General features: G+C 36.7%; 1 protein-coding gene and 1 long non-coding RNA gene across 7 annotated transcripts in view; both read right to left on the minus strand.

The window, feature by feature from the left end:
* Nkain2 (sodium/potassium transporting ATPase interacting 2) overlaps positions 1-18,242 on the minus strand; it is a 1,006,098-nt gene that overhangs the window by 346,550 nt on the left and 641,306 nt on the right. The window lies entirely within an intron of this gene.
* Positions 508-12,080, minus strand: LOC116097888. Of its 2 annotated transcripts, none has more exons than XR_004121601.1 (3): positions 11,932-12,080; positions 8,045-8,121; positions 508-521 (listed from the first exon to the last, which is right to left on the minus strand). It is a non-coding gene; the product is annotated as an uncharacterized LOC116097888 (long non-coding RNA). The 2 variants fall into 2 exon arrangements; XR_004121600.1 differs by lacking the exon at positions 508-521 and adding an exon at positions 7,392-7,554.

The raw sequence follows: 18,242 nt of genomic DNA on the forward strand, positions 1-18,242 counted from the left end.
CTCTCTCTCTCTCTCTCTCTCTCTCTCTCTCTCTCTCTCTCTCTCTGCTCAAGGTCTCGCCCATCCTTAGTAAAATGCCCAATACCATTCTTGCTAATTCCTAGGAGTGGCTCAGCTGCCCTAAGTGACTGAAAATGAGGATTCTAAATGACCTTGCCCTGGGATAAGTCTCCCATTCTGTAAGCTTCAATGCCCTACCCCCTTCACTATCTCCCTAACAATGCCTAAGGCAATTAGTCTGGATGGGTAACATTCTTTACAAACTTCCAAGCTAGGGTTTGGCTAAGATGTTGGAACCTTGGTTAAGGTCAAGAGCAATGTCCAATTTTGTTTAGCGATAGTAAATCGTATCTTGGTGGGCACCTAGCACATAAGTCTGCAAAGACATATCTGGGCTACCTCTGAGTTAGGGATGCCACGAATGAATTCCAAGAGACTGGCTTCCTTTGAAGCTTTTGCCTCTGGTCTGTGGCCAAGCTTTTGGGCTCATCACAAGACTTCATTGGAGTGGGCATGGCAACCTATGAAAAGAAAAATAAATGGAGTTTTATGCACACTGCCAATGTGTAATTTTAATAAAATAAAAATGTTACTTCCAACCAAGTAGTGGTGGTGCATAAATTTAATCCCAGTACTAGGAAAATGGAGAAAAAGAGGTCTCTGTGAGTTTGAGGCCAGCTTGGTCTACAGAGAAAGTTCCATGGCAGCCAAGGCTACACAGTGAAACCCTATCTCAACCCACTTTTCCCCCAAAAGTTACTTCATTGGTAAAAGTGCAGAAAGTACACAGTGGTAGTTTATTTAGTCTACTTATGTTACAGTTGGCAGAATGGTTAACAGTGGTGGTTTATTTAGTCTACTTATGTTACAATTGGCAGAATGGCAAAGTTTAATCAAAGGAGGATGGGCGATACTGGTATGATAAGGGATTTTTTTTTTTTTGTCTCATTTTGTTTTTTTATACAATATACAAACCAACACACACATATGCGGACAAATGTATATATGTGTGTGTGTGTGTATGTGTGTGTATGTGTGTGTGTTAAAGTTAACAAATGCTAGAATAAGCATGGTAAGTCAAATATAGAACAAGTTAATGTTGTATAATGGAATTGTACTACAAATATCTATAATTCCTTTACAAATAACTTTCATTACAATGCTATTAGATGAAAATCACTATTTACCAACTTCTCAAATTAATATGCAATTAATACAGTTGGTTCCATGACAAGATCTAAACAATATGTCATACAAGTTTACCTTTGCATTTAGAATGTCAAATTTCCTTCAGTTTAGATGCATGCTCTGACCTTGAAAATGCTTACAGAAGCACTTAGTTAATTTTAGAAACTGTCAATCTTAAGAATTTTGACAGTTTGTTGTTAATAGGTCATTCGGGTTATTTTGGGGGTCTTTAGCACCTAGGTCAGTGTCTGGTACATAGCAGATGCTTGGTGAATATCACTTTTATGAATTTAATTAATTTGTCAAGGAAAGGACACACCTGAGTGGCATTAAATGTTATATAAGATACTTGGAAATCAATATATTCCTTCTTCTCTAATGTTTTTTTTAAAATCTCTCTTGAATTTATTTTATTATGTACTTCTAAACTGTATCACTATTTTGTGAAAGATCTTGTATGGTTCAGTATTGTGTAAGCAAATAATATTTTCTGGTGCTTTGGGTCAATAAAACTTGGGCAATGGCCAAGAAACTTGTCACTTCCATGAGTTATCTTTATTCTGTATCTGGAACAGTGTTTCAATGCATGTTTATATGAAATCAAAAGGCATGAACTGGTTCTGTGTAAATGTACTGCTAACTCCTAATTTGACTAATTATTTTTATAAAAATAAGAATTAGAATTCAGTGCTATGAACAAACACTAGTTGAAAATTACAATAAATTAAATGCTTCATTAAATTAAAATATTCTAAAGTAACTGGAAATTTGCAGGATCTATATGTATAATATTTTGAATAATGACTGTAGAGTAGTAAGAGAAAGATATGCCATTTTTTTTGAGTAGAAAGATTATCCATCATAAAAGAATAGACAATAGCAACATTAATTTTTATATTTAATACTATTCTAATACTGTAGGGCAGTGGTCTGTTCAGGCAACTTAGACCCAGTCGAGTAATAGGCCTAGAATTCCAGACCACCCAGTGGGCAATTTCTGTTCACAAGTTACGGTAAGTGTTTGGCCAGAACTCCTGAGACTTTGGCCCCTGTTTCAGTCACAACCTCTTACAGCTGCCCCCACAGGAGATGTGTGCTCTATCAGGTAGACAATGCCCCAAGCTCCCAGCAGTCCAGCTGGACCCTATCCCCAGTCATCTGACCACAGCCAGGCATGTGTCGCCCCACAGATAGCCATACAATATATGGGGTGGTTCGCCTCCTCCCCTCTCTCTTGATCTCTGTTCCTTCTCCTGCTCTTTCCTCTCTTGCCTTCTTCCTCTTCCTCCTGCTCTTTGTTCTCTTCTCTTGCCTTTTTCCTCTCTCTTGTTCTTTGTTCTCTCTCTTGCCTTCTTGCTCTCTTACTTCCCTTTCCTTTCTCTCTCTCTCTCTCTCCTTCTCTTCTCTCCCTCCTCTCCTCTGTACATGGCCAGCCTATTTTCTCTTTCCTATAATAAAAATATCTTACTCATGCATTGCCTCTTCTTAACTAACTATCGCACCGTGCAGCCACAGGCCTCAGGAGCAGAGACTCAGGTATCAGTGGCAGAGAGCCAGACCGCAGGAGAGCGACCCGGATACCACATAGTACCATGCAGTTTTTAAATCTAAACAAGGTCATTCTAAAATTTATGTGGGAATATGAAGAAATATACATTGTTGATTAAAGTCTACCAAAAAAGGGCTGAGATCCATAGCAAATATTAAAAGATGGTGCATAGGCAGATTTCTGTAAGACCACATAAAGTATTTAAATAGACCTCCTACATAGAACACAAGTTTGAGATTCAAAGAGCAACTTCAATGAGCGGCAAAACTGTGGATTATTAACAAAGTTGAAAAAGAAAACTTCTGAAAAATATTGACAATATCACCATATCATATCTTATTCTAGCATCTAATACTTGAATCTAAAAATAACACATTACAGCTGTACTGGCTGGTTTTGTGTGTCAACTTGACACAGGCTGGAGTTATCACAGAGAAGGGAGTTTCAGTTGGGGAAGTGCCTCCATGAGACCCAGCTATGGGGCATTTTCTCAATTAGCGATCAAGGGGGTAGGGCCCCTTGTGGGTGGTGCCATCCCTGGGCTGGAAGTCTTGGGTTCTATAAGAGAGCAGGCTGAGCAAGCCAGGAGAAGCAAGACAGTAAGGAACATCCCTCCATGGCCTCTGCATCAGCTCCTGCTTCCTGACCTGCTTGAGTTCCAGTCCTAACTTCCTCTGGTGATCAACAGCAAGATGGAAGTAAGCTGAATAAACCCTTTCCTCTCCAACTTGCTTCTTGGTCATGATGTTGTGCAGGAATAGAAACCCTGACTAAGACAACAGCCTTCCTCCACTTTGTCTGCTGACTCTCTTTCCAGTTTCTTCAACTGTAGACTAGTCAAAGCTTTCTGCTACAAATGGGTCCAGACAGCTGTTACAACTGGAAATGCTAAGTCATGCAGCTACTCTCCTGCCTTACCTTAGAACTATTAAACCGAATCAACTTTAGCTTGTCTTCTTGTTAGGGATAGACAGTTTCCATATCCCTCTTAACCTGTTTTCAAACAGACCCTTTGCCTGGAAATCTGGGGAAAGGTTTTCTGGGTCTGGAGCAGGTCTAGGAGGGCAAAAGTCCAGGCTACTCCACACACCCACATCTTGGTGGCCAGGGCATCTTTGAGGGAGAAAGGGATTTCAACAAAGAAGGGGGATTTCAACTGTGGAAGCTTCTGGGCAGGGGCAGGTGTGGGTGTGAATAGGGTGGGGATCCTCTGTGCTCCACTCTTCTTCTTGACTGCCTTTTCCTATGCCTGGCTGGCCTAGAGTGCCATTTGATTTCTTCAAACTCAAGTCACTGTAATTCCAGTGATCATGATGACATAAGCTAGTTGTCTGTGATTTCCCATTCAGCATCTGTGATAAGCTGAGCAACTTGGTCAATCCTCCAGTCATCTTGGAGAGGACATTACTGTCTCATGTCTTTCCTTTTTGAGCATGCCCTTAAATAAACATGCCCAGTAGTGTACATCCTAAACTAGCCATGTACCCACCCAGAAGTACTTTTCCCAGATGGATATGCATCGGCTTTATGAAGTAAATTCCCTGTCTGCTCTTTGGGAGACTTGCTTGGGGATGCTGCAGTCTGTGGTCTCATGCACTCAGGCAATAGAAATCTACTCGTGCATGTTTCGGCTGTGACTTTTTGGCTTCCCCTGATCAAGACACACATTTATTGTGGTATAACTAAATAAATATATATGTATATATTATATATAAAATATACATATAATATATAAATATAATATATTTATAATATATATTTAAATATATAATATGTATATTTATAATATATAAATATATATTGTGGTATAACTAAATGTCTGCATAACTAAAGCCATTTATTTATTGAAGTGAAAAATAACAAAAATAACTCATTCATATTCTTGCTGAAGTTTTGAGCTTTTACTAATAATAATATTGGAATAAGCCTGTGCATTAACTACTGGGAAATATGATTGCAAATCAGATGGAGGACTTGCATATTCATTTCTTTTTCTATCAAAGTGTGAAGAGTACTTGAAGAGTTCCCAGGAAACTTATAGTGAGTGGCTATGACACACTCACATGGTGACAGATATTTTTCACTATGTGTTCTTTAGTTACTTGAATAAACAATAAATATTTTTGAAGAGGAGTTAAACTTAAGAAAACTCCTGAAATACCCATAATACTGCATGTTTAACTTCCAGTGTCATCAATCCAACCTCAAAGATGACCTCTTCTCCATTTGTGACTGTCTTTCAACTATTTCTTTGTGTGTTCACATCAACCACATGTCAATCCTTTCATCTTACATTATTTGTCCTACTACAACCTACTCCTACATTCAAGAAGGGCATAATATTTCCAAATTCACACTGTCTCAGAGGTAGGCATGTCATGCATGTGTGGGTACACGGGGGCGGGGGGGAGAAGGAAGAGAATGGAGAGAGAGAGACAGACTGACTTTAGGAGTACTGACTATGGAATGAAAGTTCCATGGTGGTGCAGATGGGTCAAAGCAATCCTGGATTCCAGAATCTGTGTCAGGGACTTGGATTTGAACTGATGTAGGGAGGTATGGAAAGTGATTTGCATTTTAGAAAAGTAGTCTCATGAGTACAGAAGACAGATGGAATGAAAACTGTAAGGAACTACCTAAAAATAACAAATTTAGTTTTTGACAGGGGCATATGAAATAAACTATCATTATACTATAGCAGATGACAAAATTAGCTTTGTTGGGACCCTATGATGATTAAAGTTAATTATCAATTTGAATGGATCTATAATTACCTAGGAGACAAGCCTCTTGGATGTCTGTGAAATATTATTTAGCCTCTGACATGTCTCTGAGGGATTCTGAGTCAATCTATGCAGGAACACCAACCCTGAATGTTGTGGGACCATTCCCTGGGCTCTGTAGAATGCAGAAAGAGAGCTGAACCCTTACAGTCTACTTCCTGATTTTGAGTGCAATGTGACCAGCTGTTTCAAGCTCCTGCTATGTTGGGCCCTATTTGGCCCTGGTTTGGGTCTTGAGGACAAACCTAAGCCTGGCTCAAGTTTTGTAAACTGTCTCAGTCACTTCTGTACTGGAGTCACTCAACACAAGCTACAACCTGCTTAATCCTGCATTTGCCTAGCTCCTGCTGAGTAGAGTAACTTTGTTGGCTCTGTCAGTCACCCCATACCCTTTATCAACTTTCTCCTCCCTCTAAGTCATCTCACCTCAGCAAAAAACTCCACCTCCTCTCTCAGCCCTTTATAAAGAAAAAGATTGATATAATAAAATGAGTTCCTGCTTTGACAGTGTCTTAGTCAGGGTTTCTATTCTTGCACAAACATCATGACCAAGAAGCAAGTTGGGGAGGAAAGGGTTTATTCAGCTTACACTTCCACATTGCTATTTATCACCAGAGGAAGTCAGGACTGGAACTCAGGCAGGTCAGGAAGCAGGAGCTGATGCAGAGGGCACGGAGAGATGTTCCTTACTGGCTTGCTTCTCCTGGCTTGCTCAGCCTGCTTTCTTATAGAACCCAAGACCTCCAGCCCAGGGATGGTACCACCCATAAGGGGCCCTACCCCCTTGATCACTAATTGAGAAAATGCCCCACAGCTGGACCTCATGGAGGCACTTCCCCAACTGAAGCTCCCTTCTGTGATAACTCCAGCCTGTGTCAAGTTGACACACAAAACTAGCCAGTACAGACAGACTCCCTGCTCAGAGTGGTTATTCTCCTGATGGCAGGAGATCTGAGCTGCGACACTCATCATCTCACTTAGCTCCAAGAGACTCAGCTGGACTGGGTCTCTCTCTTGCCTGGATCTGCCAGCAAAAAGCCCAACACTTCTATATCAATTTCCTTATCAAGATGGATTATATCCTTAAACTGTGAATCAAAAAAACCCCTTCTCCCTTAAGTTTCTTTTGTTAGAGTGTTTTATCACAGTAACAGGAAATAAATAAATATATAGCCGTGACAGTTTTTTTTCTCTCTAGAAACAACTCATTGATGTCAACACTGACTGCATAGTAATGAAATGGCAAGCACTATTACAACACAACTTTTATGTACTCTAAAGCCTGCAGTAGTTTCCGAGCATAGGTAATATTACTATCTGCATTTGATGAATGGAAAAATTGTCTTAGCTTCAAGACCTCACCCAAGTTTACACAGCAAGTGATGGAGATGGCAGAGGAGTCACAATGCAGGTTCCAGATGACTGCATCCCATGTTTGGACTGTACTGGTTCTCTGTGGGCTGTTTTCAAGGCTAATTTTCAGTCTTTTCTAACTTTTTGCTAGATAAGCAGTTCCACCTGATGTCCACACTCTTTTGGCATTATCCTCCCAAAATTCAGCAAATTACAGCACAGCACCACTCTGTTTCTCATTGTCCAGTGTCTCCCTACTGCTCATCCACGGAATTTTCTTCGTGTATTAAGCAACTTATCTATGTCATTATCTATGCTTATTGCAGTTATAACAGTCTTTTAGACTCATATTCAACATTTATATTGTACCTCTGTCTGATTTCCTTATTAAACCTTTTTTTCCGGTCTTTTTATTTTAACCAATAATTGAATTCAGTTTCAAACAATCCAGTATGGTATACTGCCTTGACTTATTCTGTGCTCATAAGTCATATCTTTCCATTTTTTTTCAGAAAGCATGTGTTTCTTTTTAATGCCTATAGTTAATGGTGGGATGAGTACAGACTCTTGATTGATGCCAGCATACATAACATACACATAACAGGTAATCGTAGGGCCTCATGCGATCTAACCATGAGAGAGGAAGCTTCCAGTTTGTTTTTATCTTGATTTCTCTGTGTCCTGCAGGAAAAATGTATGGTCTTTTGACAGAGTCTAAGCATCTACTTATGTTGGGCAGCCAAGAAACGATCTAATAGACCATCTACTTTTGATGGGCTCATTTGGCCAATGATCATAAGGAGGTAGCTAACCCTTGGTCCTGGGATTTTCATTTAATAGCCTATAGTTTCTGAGACTATCTTTATATATGCATACAAGAAAACCATACAGTATCAAACTTTAAATTTTTATTTTTAATTACCTTAAAGTGGCAGGTTTTCTTATGTTTTCTTAATATTAGTTCTTTGAGAGTTTCATACATGTTCTTATCATATTCATATTTGTATTGTAAACTTTGTCTTCCTAACTTTTCCCAGATCCACTCCCTGTCTCCTACCCACCCAATTCCATGTATTATTTATCTTGTAACCATGCTTCATGATCAGCTTATGTTCTTCAAACATAAGGAACATATGTTATGTGGGCTTTCACTGGAGAGTGATCAACTTACCAGGGCTTATACTCTTAGAGAAAATTATCTTCTTCTCTCTCAGAAGCTAACTTCAGTCAGCAGCTCCATGATAGGCTCTGTTATCATTGTGGATAAGGGGAGGAAAAAGTGTAGGAGCCATAGGTGTTGAGTACTATAAGAAGACATTATCTCTGTTCACAGTAGGGAAGCTGCCATTAACTCAGCAGTTGAGATAGCATGTACAAACCTTGTTTGTTTGTTTTTTAATCTCAAGGCTGTATGTAATGACAGGTACATGGTAGAAGAGATACCTGAGAATTTACTAACTTCACTCTTTCTTTTTAACACAATGCTTTTGCTGCATTTTCACAAATGAATGAATGGTCAAAAATATGCAAAACAGTTTCTATTTTTGTCAAATATACAACTTTATATCCACAAATACTACTGACCAAGAGTGAAAGATAAAATAATTGAAAAGTAATGTGCACATGATAAAAATCTATTATGCTAATACACAAATATTTTGAATTTTATGTTTGTGAGATGTTTGGGATTTTCTGTCAGAAGTATAAATTATTACTAATTCTATGTATACTTACATCATATTCTACCATACCTTTCTTCTTTGGGCACTATGACAGGGTACTGCATAAGTTCTCAATTCAAAATGACCCTATTTCCATGTGAGGTATGAATATAGTGAAAGTAAATGCATAATTCCCTGGCTTTATTTCTTTTAAATCTCTCTATCTTCCTTGGCTAATTGGACTGACTTGCTGGGCAGTCAGACAGTATGTGAAGAATTACACATCTATAGTAGTGACGACCAGCACCACATGTAACAGAAGGTATGATGAGCAAAGCTTTTGAAATGCTGTTTGGAAAATTTAACTGCAACAGCAATACCACAAACTCCATGCCATTATCCAATTATCAACTGAAATCTCAGAGAGTCAGTATTAAGTGGCTGCAGTGTGCCAGCTGGTGACAAGACAACAGTAAGAAAAATGAATAAAGCCCACCCATGAAATCCAAAATCTCCCACTGAGTGCAAAATCAGCATGATAGGCACTCAATGAGATGGGCTCTGTAGATACTGTGTCTGCTCTCTCAATGTCCATACCTGCCCAGTGATTTCCACTTCAGTCTTTTCCTTTGTGAATAGCCAAGGGTATTTCTGATCACTGAGGGCTCTAGACTAAGAATCTAATCCAATCTCCTCACTTAGTTCTAAGTTCCTCACTGCATGCCTGCTGCTGAACTTCCACCCCAGTATCTCTGCTCCTTATCACCTGAAACACAGCATGCACTCAATGCAGCTAGAATGAATGGATGACTTTTCTGTGTTTCACACCTTCCTGATTTTCTCTTTGAGTTTGGCTTAACTTATGTAATGGTGTGTCACTTTTTTTTTTTAAATACACACATATCTGCCCTCCTAAATGATCGATATAGGCATTTTGTGAAGCTCAGGGGAGAAGTTTATATGAATGTACGTCATCAGAAAGTCATATAAGGCTAACTTTTCCTCCGTAGAGTATACCATCCCTATACAACAGAACACTTCAGAAAGTTTAAATTCTATTTCACTCTTATTATTTATTTTAAAAACAAATATAAAACTGTAGATCTTTAAAATGCAGAAACATATTAACTATCATTTTCTAGATTTAATTGCTAATTTGATTTATGTTATGTTTTGGAGATAGATATGAATAGAAAAGCATAGGAAATATAGCTAGCTGATCATTGAGTTTGACTCAATCAAAAGAAAGGTATGTTTGCAAATGCTTCAACATTATGCTTCAAACAAAATCCCTTCCACCTGGTTTTACTGATTTCTAGAGGAAAAAAGTGCCAGACACTAATATCTCAAGTGGAACAACCATGACTACATATTATTGAGCTTTCATATTAAAAGTGGCATTTTCATTAAAATCCTCTACTTAGCTGTGAAAAGCTGTGATGATGTATTATCTCCTTTAAACAAATGTGATTCAGAAAGTGCCAAGGAGGTAATAACACAGATTATGAAAAAAATTAAATATGATGGCTTAGCCAAGTGCAATTTTCACATTAAAAATTTTCAGTAGCAAGTTGTATCCTGGAAGAAAAGGGTGCATCTGAAGCATGGATAGTGAAAAAAGTTTGTATGTTTCTGAAACTAAAAATTCATCAATAATTTTGGAATCCAGTTATTTCAGTAAAGCAATCCCTAATGATGCAGAAGAAATTATTTTTATGGTTATTTCCAGTAAAAGTGAGTCACATGTTGCCTTTTGCTATCTGCCCATGGGATATGGATTGAATCTGACTCCCTCCTACTGAGATCCTTAGCAGGCAGAAGAATCTTCCAGGCCCCCTAAGATTCAAGATATGAACATGCTTAAGAGTATGATCAGGGCCTTGGGAATCCTGATCTTAGGTTTCAACTTTAACATTCTCTGCCTTCCTGAAGCTTGATACATCAGCTTCTCTCCCAATATATCATTTTAATCAAAATGGATTAAGGATTAATCCATTTTGATTAAATTAATCCTAAACAAGGATTCTTAGGAATGTCAACTTTCTTCTTTCAAACATAATCCCTTTTTTTTCTAAATATAGTAAAATCTGCCAGCCAGTGTTCTGTAGGTATGTAAACATATAGCAGGTACCATCTTTACACTACTTCAGTGAGGTTTCTCAATTTCTGCTATTGGTTTTTACTGCCAGGCTCTTAAATTGCATATCAGGCTTCAACATTCTAGGTGTTATCTTTCTGTGTTCACATGATACCTTGTTCTACAGTAACCTTCCTCATTGTCACCCCACCTTTTTCACATGTAAAGCAACCAGAACAACAAAACAACAACAACAACAAAATACATTCTAGTTCCTAAGTAGCTTCCTTAGATTCCAAGTTCCATGATGTGGTGTCATGGATCCTGTCCAGCCCTGTTTCATCAAAACAGTGCTTAGGGCTGGAAATCATTGAAGTTCCATGGTTTGATAGACTGTTGCCTTTGTCCCTTTCTAACATGTAGTCTATGCACATGCAGTGGTGGTTTGAATTAGAACATTCTCTATAGGCTCACAGGTTTTAATACTCAGTCACCAGTAGTTGGTATTGTTTGGATAGGTTTGACAGATGTGACTTTGCTGGAGGCAGCACATCTCTTGAGAGCAGGCTTTAAGAGTTAAGAGCCTCTCCTTATTTCCATTTGTTGTGCCTAATTCCTTCTTGTGGTTCAAGATGTGAGCTCTCCAGCTTGTTACTCTGTCCACTGAGCCTAGCTATTCCCTGGCAAGACAGACTCTTATACCTCTTGGTACCATAAGTAAATTCTTGGTACCATAAATTGCCTTGGTAATGTTTTCTCACAGTAACAGGAAAGTAACTAATACACAAAATTTTATCTTTCCACTATGTTGCAAGCTTTCTTAGTATGCTATTAATCATAATATCTTCTTTAGTGTCTCAGACAACATTCCTATAGGAGCAATTTAATTACTGTTTTTTTGTGTCAATAAAATAGTTTTCTGCACTATTTCACTTGGCAAGGAGACAAGATCAAGTAAGACTGAAGGTGTGAAAGATTTGTTAGAGTTAAGTTTTTACTGAAATGAAAGACCACATATTTGGAATCCTATACAAGACTTTTGACCAGAGTAAAACCTCTTCAGGTTATTCACAATTGACAACTCTGAAATGTGATTTGGCTTCTAGGAAAATTCCTAGGTTGTAACTGTAGCTTTATGAGAAATCCAGGTAACACATTCAGAGAATATTAGAAGAAAGAAAAAGCCCAAAAAAGGACAGCTTCTTCAGACCTGTCGAGACAGATTAATTTTTCATACAGAGACTTGACAAACTGCCCCTAAATATCCTCTTCCCTCCTAGTCATCACAAAGTCACTGTACATTGTGCCAACTCTACTCACTTGGTAGCTGAAAATTTCATCAAGTCTGATAAGGCCACAGCAGAATGTATATGTTAAATTCTCACTGTTGTGGTCATCTATGGCTTCAGACTATCTGTGGTAGAAAGCATAAGAGTCAAGAGGTGGAGGCTCAATCCAGAGGTGGAGGCTCACAGACTGAAACACACAGTCTAGCATGAAGGTCAGTGTCAGCTAGTATGTCACAATGACTCTATAACCATTACCTCCTGGGATTCTGAGGAATTCTTTTCTGGCTGGGGAGTGGGGTAGAGGTGGGAGTGAAGGGGCAGTCAAGGACTGTAAACACTAAGTCTGGGGTTACAGATCTGGATTAGATCTTGCTGTGCAGTCTTTACACCAGCAGCATGAATCTAGATTTCAGCAAGATCATGAGTTTAATTTAATTGTGAAACATACTGTACTAAGCAAGGGGATCTTCAAGGAAAAGCAAAAAAAGTTTTGCTTCTCATTATGATCCATATATATATGTGTACATACACACACACACACACATATATATGTCTGTATTTGTGTGTAGGTACGTAGTCCCACCTTCAATTAATGTAAAGTGATATATAAAAAATTTAGATAACATTTTTCAACTGCAACAACAATAATAATAATAACAATAATAATAATAATTTAAATGTTAAGATAGAAAGAGAAATGAAAATAAGACATAGTTCTAAGAAATTTCTTATGGTAGTCCATCAGTGTAGTAATTTGATTTTCTTTTATTTTTTTATAAAATATTGTCATCTAGATACAGAAATAAGACATAGCTCTAAGAAATTTCTTATGGAAGTCAATCAGTGTTATAATTTGATTTTCTTTTTTTTCCTAAAATATTGTTATCTATATACAGAAGCATTGAAAATAATTTATTATTTGCTTAGCAAACCTAAATTTGCCTTTATACACACTTGTTGCATGATCCTTTCTACCCAATTATTGCTAATTAGGGATATTCTACTATCTTGAAATACAGAAGTAGCCAATGACTATTGAGTATGATTTCAACAGTAATTGTCAAGAAATAGTTAAAATGTCAAGTATACTAGTTCTATATTGCTAGTAAGAAAAATATTCCTTCAGAAAAAAAATTCATGTGATTTTCTTACTTTCGTCTTGATAACTTTAATATTCATTTATCTTTTTAGCTGATGAAATATAAACGTTGATTGTGAAATAATGTTATTGTCTCAATAAAAACAACACAAAAAAAGCAAATAACTTATCAAAGAAGACTCAAAAATATCTTTTCGTAAGAATATGATATCTTCTGTATTTGATTTTCATCTAATCTCAGAGAAGTCTGGTTGTGAGATTTGGTGCATGGTGGCAGGGAGTAAGCATAAGTGACATCAGTCTCTCAAGAAGAGTGAACAGAAATATTAATGGAGTAAATGTAATTACAGAGTAAAAAAAAGGTACACACACTAGTTGCTCCTGTCCCCATCTCCTCACCCGCAAGGCTTGCTGCAGACCCATGTCTCCGACTCTCCTTGATAAATATAGTTCTCAGCTTTTATCAAAGAAGGTTCCTTTTGAAATACTTAGAAGTCATTATGGACAAATCACAACTGGTAAAAATTCATGGAACAAATGATGGTAGAGCACTTAATAGAAACACCTACAGCACAACTTCTACAGGAGACATCATGAAAGTTGGAATGTGAAGACTGTGTGAGGCACAGGTCCAGGAAATCTGCTGTGAGACTCCTATAAAGTTCAAGAAAGCTTCACCCATGACATCTCAACAATATGGCTGTTTAAAGAAGATCTCAATGACCACACCAGTAAGCATGCTATAATGGAAGTAGAACGCTTACCGATCCCAACCCTAAGAATAACTACTAGCATTCAGGGGGAGTGAGAGAGGAAAGATTATGACTTCTCTTCCCTAAGAATAACCCTCTTAATGGGTACCCAATAATAACGGATCCGCCCTGAAATTATGTAAATATAATCAACATTAAATAGAGTCAGAAGGCTGTATTAATATATTTATGTGTATGTATCAATAAAAATTAAGAAAAGAGGCCATGAATTTGAGCGGGACTAAGGGTAGGAGACCCTTAGTGTTTGAGGGAGGATATTAAAATGTATTATAATAAATAAATAAAAGAAGACATAGGTAGTACAGAAAATAATATATTCCAGCAAGAAGGCATAAATATAAATTATATTCTTATATGCAATGTGCAAACTTATCTATGGTTCCCAAGAGTATAAGAAAAAGATAGCTCCAACTCACAAGGAGTTCTCAAGTGTAGAAATGAGTCCACATAATGCAATAGGCTGAGCTCAGAGGACACACTTCCATCATTTTCAGTCATTACATACCAGCACATCTAATAAAGTTTGAATGTTCATGGTGAAACCTAGTTTCAATTTATAGTACTTGGAATCCACTGAGATATTTTTCCACTGAGACAATGCTTAAAATGTATTTTTCATTATTGTCTTTCTTATAAAGCTGTCATATATTACTATAGGTTAAAGTTGTCAAACTCATCAGAAACTTCAATATGTTCTAAGCACCATATCTAGGATAAATATGTTTTGCGTATTTCTAACTCAGCTTATTAAACATTAATAAATTCTTGGTATAATAAAATAATGTTTGTTGTATTTCATTCTTCTTGAAATTATATCAGTAGTGGTATTAAATGATATTTAATGATGATGTTCACTATATTCTAAAAACAGTCAACTATATTTAATTTCTAATATACATATAATAACAGCCCTCTTAGTGAATCTGCATTAATTCTTTTATTGATTAAAACATAGGTTGACAGAGGATAGTATCCTTCCTAGACTCATTTGATTAGTGCATGGCTGGGACAGGAGTAATACCTAGGCCATTCAGTCTTTACTATATGGTATTTTTGACTGCTCAAGATATTAGAGGACTGAGCTACAAGAACAGATAAGAGACTTAGCACTTGTTTTTATTTGTATATATCTTCTTAAAGTTGCAAATTACATTTAACATATTCTTGTTAAAAATAATATTTAACATATACATGTTTAAAATTATATTGCTTAAACTATTGCAAGGGTTACTACACAATGAGTTACTACACAAAAAGTATCACATGGATTGTGATTGTAGAGACAAACTACCATGAATACTAATGAATTCTATATGATAAATTTTCTTAAAACCTAGCTGACAAGCCAAAGCATCATGGCAAAAATCACAAACAAACATATTATATTGATTAGGAAGTATCGCATTGGTTCTCAAAACTCTGACTTCTGCTCTCATAACTAAATAAATCTATTCTCTTAGAGTAACTTATATTATACAATATTAAATGATTATCAGTGGCATACATTCATTTGTATTTGTTATATAAATTTGTTATATAAATGATTTATAGTTTTAAATATGTATGTGTGTGTAACTAACTATATATAAGAATAATTGCTAATAAGTTTCCCCGTCTCTTCACTCTCTACTGAAGTAAATCTCATTCTTTGTGAATGCATCATTTTTTTAGCTTCCATGGTCCCCAGACCTCAGGGTTCTTTGCTCCAAGGGATGCCAAGCTCTGTTGCAAACATATTCCAGGCTGAAAAGGAAATCCTGAGACAAATGTCAGCATAATCTTAGAGTTCAACTCTTTCTGAACACCAACCACACTTTTTGCCAATCTCTATTGGAGATGTTTCACTTTCCTGTCTTGGAATTGAGCATAGTATCTGTCACTTTACTTCAATTTGGCTAGAAACTTGGAAATTTTAGAATTCTTCGTATTGTAAAATATTGCTGTCCATCTGTCCCTTACAGTCTATGTATAAGTTGTTCATATTTTTGGCATAGGTTCAGCTGAAACTTATATATAACCCAGAATAAGCTGTAGCTCTATAACCTGTGGGCTCTCTCTGTGAAGTGAACTGTGGGGGCTACAGACTTATGAGACCACAGCTGATACATAAATTACCCTCATGTCTGGTTCTTCAGGGTACTGATTAGCTCTGTTGATAGAAGAAAAAAATACTAAGAAAACTTTGAAGGACCTATAAATTGCTTTTGTAGAAGGTTGTGGCCAAAGCTAGTACAATGTCTTTCTCAAACCAGTTTTAAAACCATCTAATAGAATTTATTTTACAGAGTTATGAAGGTCAGACACCTATTCTTTTCAATGAAGTTATTGAAATAAGTGATGAATTTAAAAGCACACTGAAATCAAAATTTAGACATAAGGTCTTACCCCCAATACAATATCAAATAGCTCAAGTTCTAGAGTCACCCTATTCTTATCTATACAATGAGCACAACTAAACGATTTGTGAGGTACTTTAAGAATTGAGTAGATAATAAAGATATTTAGCACAGTGCTAATGTTTTGCATATGGCATAATATCTCACCCTTTCCTAAAAGTGTATTTTCTCTAAAGATTAATTTGAAAAAATTTCATTCAAATATTATGATCAAAATGTTTAAGCATAAAAACTATGTATCATAACTTAATATATAACTAGTGAAATGATATTAAAAATTAAATTGCCTTTAAAATAAATGAGGTATTTCTGGAAAGAATTTCTTGCCTCAATGTTCAGCTCAATTTTAGATAAAACCTTCAGGATTTAGAAAACATTGTCTCTTTTGAATAGTAAAGCAGTTCAAAAACATGGGCTCTAGGCCTTTACCCTCATTTACAGAAAGATAAATATAAGATCCATTATGTTCTTACTAACGACATTGAACTATGTTCCTTTTCTGTGCTCAGGAATTATAAAAAAAAGAATATATTCTAAATAAGATCTTCAAACTAATTAGCTTCCTGGTTGACATATCCAGAGACAAGAAAAATAAATAGTATATCAAGATTCATTTACATTTGCAGGAATGGTACTAACAGTATCACTACTTGGCATTTTCACACAGAGAAGAATCATATATAAAGGGACATATTTCTACTGTTATCCATTGGCTATTTGTGTTAATATTCAGTTTTTTTTTTTACATTAAATGATCAGTTATTCACATGACAACAAGGAAAAATTGGGCCATGAACAATGATTGTTAAAACAATAAATGAATAGTGCTCTCTTGTTCCTTTTTTTGAGGAAAGCTTATAATCCCTTTAAAATGAAAGTCCTTATGTTCAGAAATCAATTCTTCAGTCTTATTTCCTTTCATTAGTGACACTGACATCTTGATTTGTATTCGACAGGGGATCAGCTTCCTCTGTTTAGAAGGCTCCAAGGAACTTGACTGAAACAAGCACTGAATTTTCCTTATGATCAGCACAAGGCAGTTGAAATTTTGTGGGAGAAGGTCAAACTGCAGTCTGGTCTAAGCATCAGAGCTAATATAAGTTGGCTTTAGGGTCAGTATATAGTAGATTATTAAAACAACAACAACAACCACCTCATAATCCTATACATACACATTCAGTTACCTGCTAAGGGAAGAATAAATTCAAGTTATTTTGTGACTTTATTACAACTTGTAGTTAAAGGATGAAGTATGATGACAGTGATGTCTTACTAGAGCTCTGTCCACTTACTTTCACTCGATGAGAAAAAGGAGAAAAGCGAAGCATTCATTACTATAACTACACCACAACATTATCCATGTCTTCAGTGGTTCATTCGTTTTGATCATCCAAACTTTCAAATTGTGCAGACCACAAGGATGATACAGGAAAACTTCTTAAAACTAATACAATTATAAATTTGGAATTTGCTTAAAAGTTATTGCCAAAGCAACAAGTGTTATGACATCATCAACTCCACTTTCATCAGCTGCCCTAATCCCCAAAAGGAAATTTAAAGCATTTCAGAAGTGCACAGTTAAAACTGGGAGGTTAACAATCAAAGCATCTGTTCACAAACAAACAAACAAACAAACAAACAAAAAACCCTACAAAATACCCAAGATACAGTCCACAGAACTCACAAGGTCAACAAGCAAGGTCAACAAAGTCCCCAAGTGAGGACGCCTCAGTCCCACTTGGGAGAGAGAAGAAAGCAATCTCAAGTGTGGAAGTAGGGAGGAACCTAGGAAAGAAAATAGATGGGTGGCAGGGAGGTGTGCTAGTGGGGCTGAGAGGGGAACCTGATCTGGTGTTGGATGAGGGAAAAGGAATGAAGCCCTGAGGGCCAGCAGAAAGAATAGAAATAGAAAACCTCAGGAAATAGGAGGTTGGGGGGACCTTCCAGAATGCACCAGAGACCAGGGAAGTAAGAGACTATCAGTAATCAAAGGGAGGGAACTTAGATGAAATGCTGGACAGTAGGAAGTGTGAACTTATAAAACCCACTTCCAGCAGGAAGACAGGTCATAAAG

This window comes from Mastomys coucha, unplaced genomic scaffold, assembly GCF_008632895.1.
Source record: "Mastomys coucha isolate ucsf_1 unplaced genomic scaffold, UCSF_Mcou_1 pScaffold2, whole genome shotgun sequence".
Taxonomy (NCBI): Eukaryota; Metazoa; Chordata; class Mammalia; order Rodentia; family Muridae; genus Mastomys; species Mastomys coucha.